At 39.1% G+C, this 12,032-nt stretch overlaps 1 long non-coding RNA gene across 2 annotated transcripts; it reads left to right on the top strand.

Annotated features, from left to right (window-relative positions):
- Positions 1-244: 244 nt before the first annotated feature.
- LOC149215486 (uncharacterized) lies at positions 245-10,315 on the top strand. 2 transcript variants are annotated; one of them, XR_016250492.1, is made up of 4 exons: positions 245-708; positions 7,526-7,979; positions 8,139-9,781; positions 10,097-10,315. It is a non-coding gene; the product is annotated as an uncharacterized LOC149215486 (long non-coding RNA). The 2 variants fall into 2 exon arrangements; XR_016250493.1 differs by lacking the exons at positions 8,139-9,781; positions 10,097-10,315 and having other exon boundaries at positions 7,526-8,103.
- Positions 10,316-12,032: the final 1,717 nt, after the last annotated feature.

Here is a 12,032-nt window from a genome sequence, read left to right as displayed (position 1 = left end):
AAAATTCAACAATTCCAATTTAATATCCCTATCGGCCTCTCTTTGTACCTTTTGGGACAATCGCTAATTTTAAAAATACCTTTTGGAACAATTGCTAGTTTTAAAAATTTACATGGAGAGAACATTTAGCCTCTCCGCCTTCTCTACTAATGTGGACGATCACAAGTGCCCTGGCTGACTAGCGCTCGATTATGCACAGCGAAAAAAAAACCAAAAAGAATCCTAAATAATCAATGGAGGCTACCTGCTTCGTTAAATTTGAGCATTGTCTCAAAATAGAATCAATAGCTTGCAGGAACATAGAATTCAATAACTACTCTTTCACCTAATGACCAGGTTTCGTCTAAGGGGTTCATGCAGTCTTATCGTGCGATCTTCGGTTTCTTAGGGTTTTGGCTTTCTCCATTCAGCGCAAAACATATATAGACTTTGTGCCCATCCGTTCTTTTTGCACCGTCAATGCCGCGATAGATTTTGTTTCTGAGTGTTGGTAGGGTTTTGATACTGAGGCTGTCGGTTAGGTTTAGGCAATAGCAGCAGCAGGGCAATGGGCTCATCTACGGTCATGGAAAAGGAGCTCGTGGAGCTCTTTGAGATGGCGCGGAAGGCCCCAAACGAAGCTATCACAGATGAAGCAGAGGAACAACGCTGTTTGAATGCCTTTATCTGTGCTGTACCTGAACAATGGGTGTTCTTGTTTCTACTCAGGTCTAATTACACACTTCAGATGTTTATTTAAAAAACTTTTTTAAAATTCAAGTCTGTCGGAATGACTGTAGAAAACCCAATGCGGAAAAACCAAAGATGGATTTTTTTGGCTTTTTGTAATACCCATTTGTTTATAAGTAGGCTTGGGCCATTCGGATTTGGGTTAGAGGATCGGATTTCTAGTTGCTGGGTATGGTGCATTCTGGGTTTAGGTATCATCCTCCAGTCAAGTCATATGACTTAATTTGATTAGAATACGTTATAAACATACATGTATTGATTCATCAGGTCATATGTTGTTTTTCGACAGAAACAAAAGTATGTACTTATGTCATGTACCAGTAGGTACTGAGGGGGGTGGGGGTGACTGTTGTGCTGTCAGGTAGTTCCATGTTTTCTGCATTGCGGAGATAACCTCACTTTCATGTTTTTTAGATTTTTTTTATTGGTCTGCCATTACTTTTTTGCACACATACTGGAAATATTCGAGCTAATGATTTATTTGGAATGTAATATGCATCTTACCAATCTGAGTTCTCTGAGACAAACCAAAATTTCCCTTGTATTTGGGCAGAAGTCTTTCTATGTTTCAAATTCGCTGGCAGGCTTGCCACCCAAAATTCACCGACTAAAACATGAAATTCAAGAAAACTCACAGAGAATATCGATAATGAAGTGGGTGTTATAGAGGGCAAAAATGGAACGAATCTGACCTTCAGTTTTCCTCACTTCCACTCTACCCGCATTGGTACGATCATCCCTCAGCATCATCTTCATTGACTGGTTACTCGAGTTGATTGTTTTTAAGTGCTGCATCCATCTTCCCTTTTTCTGGCTTCAAATCCCCATTCATGTTTCATTCTCTTCTAAGTTTTGAACTTTAGACTCATGCCTTCGAACCTTGAATCTGATTATGCAGGTCAATCTTCGAGATTTTGTTTGCAGTCAGAGCTTGCACGTTTTCTTAAAACTCATGCTTCTGATGTTCATGTCCAAAACTCCATATGCAAGCACAAAAACCTTCTATTTTATAGCTAAGACTTTCTTAGGCAGAATACCCAATTGGGTCCTCTCCTATTTTGCAACCATTATTCTTAGGGAAGAATTTGACTGGTGGAAATGCTTGAGAACAGGACCTCTATCCCTCACACTCACTTTTTACAATTTGAATGGTTCCATAGCCTTGCCACGTCAGATTATAAAGAGAGGAGTCATATCAGATTGTGTTCTGTAGATGCTAACCCAAGAGCTACTCCATGAAGAATGAATTGGCGGTAAGACATCCTAAACAAGCTCTTTCTCCTTTTTGAGCAGTTCAATTCAAATTTTCTATAGTTAGGCCCCTTGAACCCTTGAGGAGCTGTGTTAATTGCCCTCAATAGGTCTTGCCAATAAGGAGATTGAACCACATTGAAAGGGATACCACAAGCATAGATGGCCCTTGCCCTTGGGATATCATGGTGGGTCACACATTTTCGAAGTTGGATGCTACTGTTCTACATAGGAAGCTCTCCAGTGACCTTGATAAGAGACAACTCAGAGCTAGGGGACAGGCAGGTTTTCGACCGGATCATCAGACCATTGACCACATTTTCACCCTTCGCGCCGTGATTGAGGAGGCACGACATTGCTCTTCGAAAGTCTACTATTGTTTCGTAGATTTTCGGAAAGCTTTTGACTCTATTCCGAGGGAGGCCTTGCTCCAGAGACTCAGAGATATTGGCATTTCTGCAACCCTATTGACCGCTATTATGCGCCTATATGAGTCCGTTCTTGGTCGTCTTCACGCAGCCCATGGGATGTTTGATTTCATTCGAAGCACTATTGGGGTTAAATAGGGTTGTCCACTGTCCCCTACCCTGTTTGGGATCTATATTGATGAGTTGGAAGCATTTCTACACGAGCATATCCAGGACACTGATGGCTGCCTTCTTCACCAGGTTCTGATATCTATTCTACTCTTTGCTGACAACGTGGTCCTCCTCTCCTCATCCCCAGAAGGATTACAGAGGCAGCTGGATGCCTTAGTTTTGTTCTGTGACCATCGACAATTGACGGTCACCCTAGGTAAAACCAAGGTTATGATCTTCAATGGGGTGAAGAAAACCTCAGACCTTCACTTTCTATTCAGAGGGGAGGAGATTGAGATCACCAGCACGTATACATACTTGGGGGTGCAATTTTCAGGTCCCTGCTTCAGTTTGCGACCAACGCTTCAGCCTCGGATCAACAAAGGATATGGATCCTTAGCCCTTCTCGAGAGACAGTGCTTTCGACATCACTTCTAGGACATCTCGTCCAAGATGAGCCTCATGGACACCTTGATTTGTCCCACTGTTCTATATGGCTCAGAGATTTGGGGACCGTCTTTACTTGAGTCAGACTGGGCTTCAGTTGAGAGAGTCCAGATTCTTCTTCTTCGCCGCATCATTAGGTGCAAACTGACAGTGCCACAGCACATCATCCTGGCAGAGTTTGGAGCTCAGCCCTTTCGGCTTGAGACGGTTTTCAGATTGGTTTCATTCTTGCATCGTGTCCAGGGTTTGGCAGACTCGATAAAGAGTAGGGACCGTTACCCTTACTTGGCATATTGCTCTTCTGAGACTATTGCCTGTTCTACCCCCTCAAGCTGAGCCAGATGTTGGTTTATAGGAGTTTCAAACCTCTTAGAGTCAGTGGGAATTCAGTTGGATCGTCTCCTTTTACTTGCTAAACAGGAGCTAAACAAGATCATCAGGGAGGATATTTACAGGCAGTTCGTCCAGGTCACCTAGGTCAATCCTCCAGGAGGGTTGCGCCCAAAGATGGCCTTCTATGTTGAGCACTTCTTGGAGTTGAGAGACGGGCTCATTGTTCGACCCCAATATACATTTCACCACTGGATGCATGCTCTTCGCATTCCTCTAGGCCAATTTAGAGTAGGTTCTCATAGACTTCGGGTAGAGACAGACCACCAGGTGGATAGATTAGACAAACTTTGCCAAGTATGTCATTTACAGGAAGTGGAGGCCGTGGTGCACTTCATCCTTGGATGCCTTGTCTACTACGAGATCAGAGGAAGGTTTCATTGTTTGTTCAGAGATTCTCGGACCCTCGCCGACTTTTTCAGGTACCCCGATTAGAGATGTTCGGACCTATATATGTAGGAGGCTTTTAGGTTCCGAGCGCATATTCTTCAGCCTCCCATCAGACCAGACCCCACACAGAGGATCACGACATTTTTTAGGGTATTACCTTCAGACAGGGGCACCAAGACATAGATTGATACCAGTATGTATCCAGACTCCAGATCAGCGAGGATCCGTGGGACCTCACCTTGCTACACAAGATCTCATCAGTGGTTCCGTCTCAGATTCGTTCCTAGGAGACAGACTAGGTCCTCCAGCATTCAGTAGCGTGTGAACCTCCCTAGGACACGATTTAGTGGACAGTCTGCACTTGCCATCGGCTCTTCATCGGGCTAACAGACATTATTGAGTTTCTTCAGCGTTATTCATTCAGCCTCAGATGTTAGGAGAGAAGGGTCTGATCCTCAAACCTATTAGGTCTTGGATCTTCTCCGCTAGAGCTAGATGTTGATTACTTCATGCATTGTATCTTTTATAGGAGATCGTTTGGTTCTCCCGCTTTGTATATACATCACTGTACTCAACAATCCCTTTGACCTATTTTGTGCTCATTAGTTGGACATAAATATAATTATCTTATCTTATCTTATCTCTCCCTTGAGTATTGATCATTTTAGCTAGATTACTCTCTTGAATTGATGGACTCCTAGAATTTTTTGATGCTAGTTCATGTTGTTGTTAAGTTGCTCTCCTCTTCCCTACTTCAAGCACAATCCTTGGCTCAATGTTTGGAGTTTGCAGAGTAGCATTGGCAAGTTGATCATGCCTTTTTTCAAGCCTATCAACCTCTTCTTTCCCAATCTCATACATCCTCCTTTCTTTAGGGTCAACTGTCTTTGGGCAAACATCCACACCCTTTCCCTTTTCCTGCAAAAAATGTATCTTCACTCTTTGGTAAAGGTTACTTGGGAGCAGAAGCATGAGCAGGGAGCGACATTTTCAAAAGCTACAGGTTTGGGAGCGAATTGGGAACGAATTTCTATATGATATATATATTTTATATATTTTGATGCATATATGTCAATAAAAGCATGTAGAATGATGAATAAGATATAAAAAGCATAAAAACATGGATTGAACCATATAACATCAATTATCTAGAAGTTATAATCTTCATCAACCACGTCCACAAGTTAGTAACATACAACATATCGAGTCTCATGATTCATCAATCTTAAAGTTTCAAGCTTTCAAAATTCGATATATAACATTTATCATCATTGATCACTAAAGTTGTAACTTGTACTTGTAACCATTACCATTACCAAATAACCAAACGATAACAAAGAATATCTAACATGAAATGAAATATTTCAACTTTCAACTTTCACGAAGCATCATATTCATAATTCATTACCAGTGAGTTATAAATGCCAACTTCAAACTTCAAACTTAAATTGTCATATATTGTTTACAAAAAATACCATAATAAATATGAAAAGTCAATAGTTATAAGAAGTACTAGAAACTAGAAAAAGACAAATAAATTTATTATCTAATGCTTGACCCTCTTGCCACGAGAAATTTTTGATCTCTTGTCTCGTGCTTTATTGGGAGTCCCCTGTATAGTCAAATGACCTTGGTGCTCTTGATTAAATACAAGTTCCATACCCTAGTACCCTAGGTGCTCTTGATTGTTGGGAGTGTCCCCCTATAGAGGGTTTGGTGCTCTTGATTAAATTCATGTTCCATACCCTAGTACATGACAAAATCCAATGGAAACATTGCAATCCCCCCATGCGCTTCCACCCGGAGCACACTTTGGGAACGGGTTTGAGAGGGGGAGAGGGTGGGGGGACAGAGTGCTTCCCTGCAACTTTGAAAAGCCCTTGTAAGGTTTATGACACAGATTTCATATCCATTCCCATGCACCGCCACCTACTATTTTGGAAACCTTTGTTACATGTGTCCAAAGAGGATGAAAGTCAGTCTTGTGTTTCTCTAGAAATCTCCAAAAAAATATTATTAAAATAAACTAACTGAATAAAATTATTTTTAAACCATTAATAAACAATTTTTGTGGGTCCGAGGCATAGTTATTAGAACCGGACGAGTCATTGAACCGGTAGACCCCCTGGATCAGCGATCAGTCAGAACCGTACGAAAACCGGTAAAAAAACTGGACCAAAAAACTAGTGAACCAAAAACACTTCAAGCATTCAAATTTTAAACAAAAACATATCCATATGAATCCAAAACATTTATACACAAATAAACAAAAGTTCTCATTTATATAACATGTAAGGGTGCACATAACCAAAATAGCACTGAGTGCAATCCATCTCTAAACCGAAAATACATCAGCAAACAAGCTCCACATGGTCTCTAGCATCCAAAAAAAATTATGCTACAACAAATACCTACATATCATCAAAATCATTGCTTATATTGGGATCTTTATCATCAATATCACCCTCTAAGCATTAAAATAAGATAGAAAAATCATAGCATGTCAAGTCAAGATTTTGTTTGAGTGATGGGTATTTTTTTTAGTAGGCTCATGATAGAGGAGTTCAACAACAATTGCCACTAACATCAAGGTACATAGAGGGCTTGGTGTTCTTGATTAAATACTAGTTCCATACCCTCGTACATGAAAAAATCCAATGTAGCGTTGCAATCCCCCAAATCTTGAAATCTTGTAAAACTGTTAAGTCTGCGGGATTTTGAGTGAGATCTAAAATTCTACTTTCTCCATATGAAATCCAATGTGGTCAAAACTACTTTCAAACATCCTGAGTCATTTCATGGTAATGTTAAAAATTTAAGTGATATTCTCCTGTATCTTTCATTTTTGATATTCTCCTGTATCTTTCATTTTCATCATTTTACTTAAATTTTTAACATTACCATGAAATGCATAGCAATAGTGGGGCCATATGTTTGAATATTACGCAGCTATTATGGATTAGTGCCCAACTAAGACAAACATTAAAAGGAAAAAAGCAAAACAGGCCCCACTTGTTGTGTTCTATGTGGCTTTAACATACCGAACTGGACAAAAACAGTTCAGGTCACTGGTTCGAACCAGTTTTTGCCTCAAAACAGTCGGACCGGTCTGAATCGATCGGTTTAGTTTGGTCCTTATAACACTGGTCTAAGGCAAAATCGTCAGTCACATGTGCACATTGTATGGTCTGAAATCGCTGTACAGTGCCTGAAATGCATTTCAAAATTTTTGTATTGAAACATCCCTGGTACTGGGGGAGGGAGGGTGAGCGTTGCGTTTCCTGCAACATAGCTGCGAAGGTAACCTTAATACAATAATACTCTTAATAAACTCATTGCAAGTAATGAAAGTCTTCAAAGCCTCGTTATGTGTGTATTTCAGTCTTACTGACTTTGTCTAGTCATACAAAGTATACAATTCTGTTTAGAGGCTTCTATTGTGGATATACCGTATAGTGGAGTAGATTGGTCTTGTCTTCCATGAGCTCTATCTGTGCCTATTTTAAGGCAACCTGTTTTTTATTTCAGAAATTCAAGGCATTGGTAAACACTGAATGTGAAATATTAGATTTTTTGCACCTGAAGGCTAATATAATGTTTTTGTCCCTAGATACGCTTTTTCAACTTTCTTGTATGATTGGATCAATCTTCCTTCTTTGGTATAATTGTAATGTGAAGAATCATAAAAATAATTATGATGTACTATTTAATGTCATTGTTTGATTGGACTACTGTAACAGAGATTGGAGAGAAGAAAGCATACGAGTCTCTTCAATGGCCAATTCAAGTGTGGATCCTGCTGGACATTCAAATAGATGCTCAACTTCATGTTAATTAGTTTTACAAAAATTTGCTTATGGAGAAACGACCAAATCTGTGAGTCACTGAGAACTCTGGTAGACCAATGTCATGTTGATAACTTGATTGAATATTGCAGCACTTCTGGAGCACTAGAGTCTGCCTATACTCAGGCAACAAAAATATCGTTATCCTGTCTGAATAACAGTTGATTGACTGCGAATGCATTTAACAACTTTGGATGCACTGGTGGCCTGCCATCCAAAGCATTTGAGTATATTTAACGAAGGGCTTGACATTGATGAAGCTTATCCTTACACAGCTAAAAATGGTACTTGTAAATATGATGCAAACAATGTTGGTGCAAAGGTTGCTAGTAGTGTCAACATCAGTTTGGTAATCCCTGTTTTCCATCATCATATTTGTCTTCATTTGTAAGAATGTAGCTTTGCTTTACATTTTGTTGGAAGTTGCCTATCTTGTTGATATATGCAACTGTTTCAATTAATACAATGGTGACGTGCATGAATTTTATGCTGGAAAATTGATGTACAGGGAGCAGAAGATGAACTCAAATCTGCTGTGGGTCTAGTTTGCCCTGTCACTTAGTCAGTCCAAGATATTCATTAAGGAATTCTGATTTTACAAGAAAGGCAGAAGATGAACTCAAATCGGCTGTGGGTCTAGTCTGGCCTGTCAGTGAGGCATTCCATTCATTCGGGACTTCTGATTTTACAACAAAGGCCGAAGATGAACTCAAATCAGGTGTGGGTCTGGTCCTGCCTGTCAGTGAGGCATTCCATTCATTCAGGACTTCTGATTTTACAGGAAAGGCAGAAGATGAACTCAAATCTGCTGTTGGTCTAGTTTGCCCTGTCACTGAGGCATTCCAAGTTATTCATTGAGGAATTTTGATTTTACGAGAAAGGATTCTTCACCAGCACAACTTGTGGCCTAGGCCCCATGGTACAGGGAAATTCATCACTAAAGACTAAAAGACATTTTGATTAGAAAGAACTATTCTAGACAAAATTGTAGTTCTGGATTTGAATCTAGAGAAAACTGAGTTTGTAGAAGCTGATTGTCCATTGCCTTTTTAATTGAAACATTCAAAGTACATCATAATAGGCAAAGGTTGATGAGGTTTTACCATGTTGGTCAAGTTTATAATCATTATGTGAAATCTTGGACCCAAGTGAAGGATTGCCTAGCCACGAAACTGCAGATTCTCACTGCATCCGAAACTTTCCAAAACTTTGTGCATTGTGAGGCTTTCATGTGAGGCCACTGTATGTGAAAGGATTAATGTGGCTGTGAAAATTTTCTGGATGTCAACCATGTTGTTTTGCTGTTAGGTATGGTGTTATTGAGGAGTGGACTCCATATTGGATCATCAAGATTCCTGGGGAAAGAGTGTTGATTTGGGGTAGCATCGGATGTGCTCTAGGCCTCAAATTTTGCAGGGAGGCTTGGGCACATGTATTCCAAAGAACCCAAAAAGCGTTTTGGGAAATTCCACCCAGAGACGATTTTATTAAAATAATTAATATTTTTTAATGGGACTCTAGTCTAAACTTAGGAAATTAAAAATATTAATGAGTATTAATCTAATTGTGGGTGTAACTTCTAGAAGAAGACAAGGATCAAGCTAAAATGATCTTAGCCATTGATTAACTTTTAATTTGGGCCGTTGAATGCCAACAAGAAGATTATTTAAGGGAGCTTGAGGGTCATTTGGAAAACACACTGAGAGATCAAGGGATCAAATTTCTGAAGTGAGAAGTTCTTAGGAGGAAATTTTGATCAAATAGATTTCTTGCAGTTGAGGGGCAGGGATAACATCCGGAGAGAGAGATTTTCTCAGCCGGAGAATCATTAGCAAAAAGAGGCAAAGAGTGATCCAGTAGCCCAGACGTAGAGGCTGACGCAGGGCCACGAAGAGGCAGCGCAGAGGGTAAGAGAGAGTTCGAGATTTTGCTGGGGAGAGTCAGTTTCAGAAGTCGGGAGCCGTGGTGTGAGACTAGGAGGCTGAGAGCAGAGACTCCGGGCAACAAATTGATCAGTAGACTGGGTGACCCAGTGCCTAGAGAGGTTGATGCAGGGACTGCGTGAGGACTGTGCAGAGGCAGCATAGGGCTTGCCAGAGGCACTTCATTCAGTGTCCGGATCAGCCGAGATTTTCTCAGTGATTGTGTGAGGTAATCTCACAAATCTTTCTGCCAATATTTCTCTTTGTAACTGAATAATCCGAGAGGTATTTAGAATTTGCTATTGCTTAATAATAATAAACCCTCAGATCTGCTGCACCAGTTTTCCCGCATTGGGTTTTTCTGGGGACATTTGTCCAAAAATATTGTTGTCAATTGTGTTGTATTTTCTTTTTTGCTCAGTCTCTTGTTTCCACATAATATTTAATTAAGTGAAGACTGCAGTGTATGTATTACGATATTTGCTGTAGGAAACAAGAAGTAATTTGTTTAAAGGAATTTAACGAATATGAGTAATATCATCAGTTGCTACAGTAGGGATTCTTGTTGAGGAATTTTCACAAAGAGCTGGGTTGATGAAGGGTGCTTCAAGATGGAGATGGGTAAAGATATGTGTGGTGAGTTATTTTATGTTTTTCTGTTCATGTATTGTATTCTTTTGTTAATGAATCTGCACCTTGGACACTTTGCATACTAGAAGGAAATGTAATAATAGAATTTTGGATTGTGTCTAGACTCTACAACTGTTACAACTTGTGCTTCATGCCCTATTGTTTATTAGAGCCTCGAGTACTAAATATTTACTGGTCAATATTTGAAGGCTTTGTCAAGTAGGATGTACAAAAATAATAAAAGATAGAAACTCAAGGTTATGAAGTAATGTGGAACAGGGCAAAATCCAAATAATGTATGAAAGTTTCAGTCTTTTAGAGCCATGACTGATTTTATAAATATTATATCAAGGCTGTTTAGATGTTAGTAATCATATGATTAAGTTTGATGCTGTTGAATGTTTTGACTAAACAAGTGACAACATTTCCCAGACACTAAATTGAAAATCAGTTCTAGAAGAAGGTATCAATATTGTGCAAGCCCAGATGTTTCAGCAGCTGTGTATCTGTCACAGCTATAAGATGTCTTCTAAGTATGTCACGGCAATGTTACCTGATTGATACATTCTGTTTTCGAACCAATGAACTATTGTTTCAGACTGTGACTTTGTTAATAAAACTGTTTCTTCTAAAATATAGTCTTGCGACGATGTCAAATTCAGGATTATCTTGCTATGCAATTTAGCTTCAATTCCTCAATGTGAAGGCTTGTTGCAGATTCCCTACGGATCTGTCCAGTAGGAAGTTGGCTGGTGATATATATTATTAAAAAAATTCAAGGGAAATCCAGTGGAATTGCACTGTTAATATTGTCAGTATAAGAGTTCTTCTTTCTTTTAGATTGTCTTAAAAATGTGCTGCTGCTTGTTTCAGAATTTTGTTTAGTGGGGAATACTTGGCTTTGTAAAACACATTAGAGAAATAGGCAGCGGTTTAATACCATGTGTGCCTATTTAACTGTAAGTTGTCTTGTTTGTATGTATTTGCTGATTGAATAGAATTGAATTTTGCTTGTGCTTTTTTAAACAAAGCATTTTAAATGGTGTCATACATCTATTTTATACTGAGTTGTGAAATGCACTTGTAGATGCTATTAAGGAACTATAATTATAGAAGTGCAAGTACGGTTAATTATGTTATAACAACAATAGTACAACTTGCAATCTTTGTTCAAGTCTATGCTTTGTCTCAATCCATCTAAGAAGCATTACTTTCTCCTTGAGACCTTTTTTTGGTGGAGTGAAAGTTGTATTGCCTTTTGAACAGGGGATTACATGAAAAACTGAAATTTGGATTGACCGGTCATTGGGGAAACTCAACCAAATCCGAAACCAAAAGACAAGCTATAACCTGAGATTGAAAATATAAATACATATACTAAGATTCTGGTCTTTGGGGCCAGGAATGATCATGGGGTCTTTCGAAGGTCTTTTCTTCCTATTTCTTTACAAACATTAATCCATCCCAAGAAGTTGTCGGGAGTAGATGGCGTGGAGACTGTTATGCTCCTATACCAATAGGTGTCATATTTCATGATTGACTTGATGGACTCTGTAATATGTTCATACCTTTTCTTGTTGCAAAGGTTTTCCATATTCTCAAAAAATTAAAAAATTTAAAAAATGTAAAGAGGGTATACCCTAAAAGAAAAATCAAAGGGTAAAAAGAATAAAATGGGAAAAAATTGAAAGAAATGAACCCCAAATAAAAATAGGCCAGGAAAGTGTGCAAGTCTAAATGCCACTACTTTTCATTTTCTGTAATAAGCATTGTGTGCAGCTTGTTAACTCATGCCACAATTGATGAAGAGTCAAACAACTTAAACTTGGCTCATTCATATTTGAATTTCA

Source organism: Pinus tabuliformis, chromosome 1_1, assembly GCF_031772625.1.
Source record: "Pinus tabuliformis cultivar Carrire ecotype Pingquan chromosome 1_1, CPIR1, whole genome shotgun sequence".
Classification (NCBI taxonomy): domain Eukaryota; kingdom Viridiplantae; phylum Streptophyta; class Pinopsida; order Pinales; family Pinaceae; genus Pinus; species Pinus tabuliformis.
Note: the sequence above shows the minus strand (reverse complement) of the source record. Positions and strands in the feature narration are given on the sequence as shown.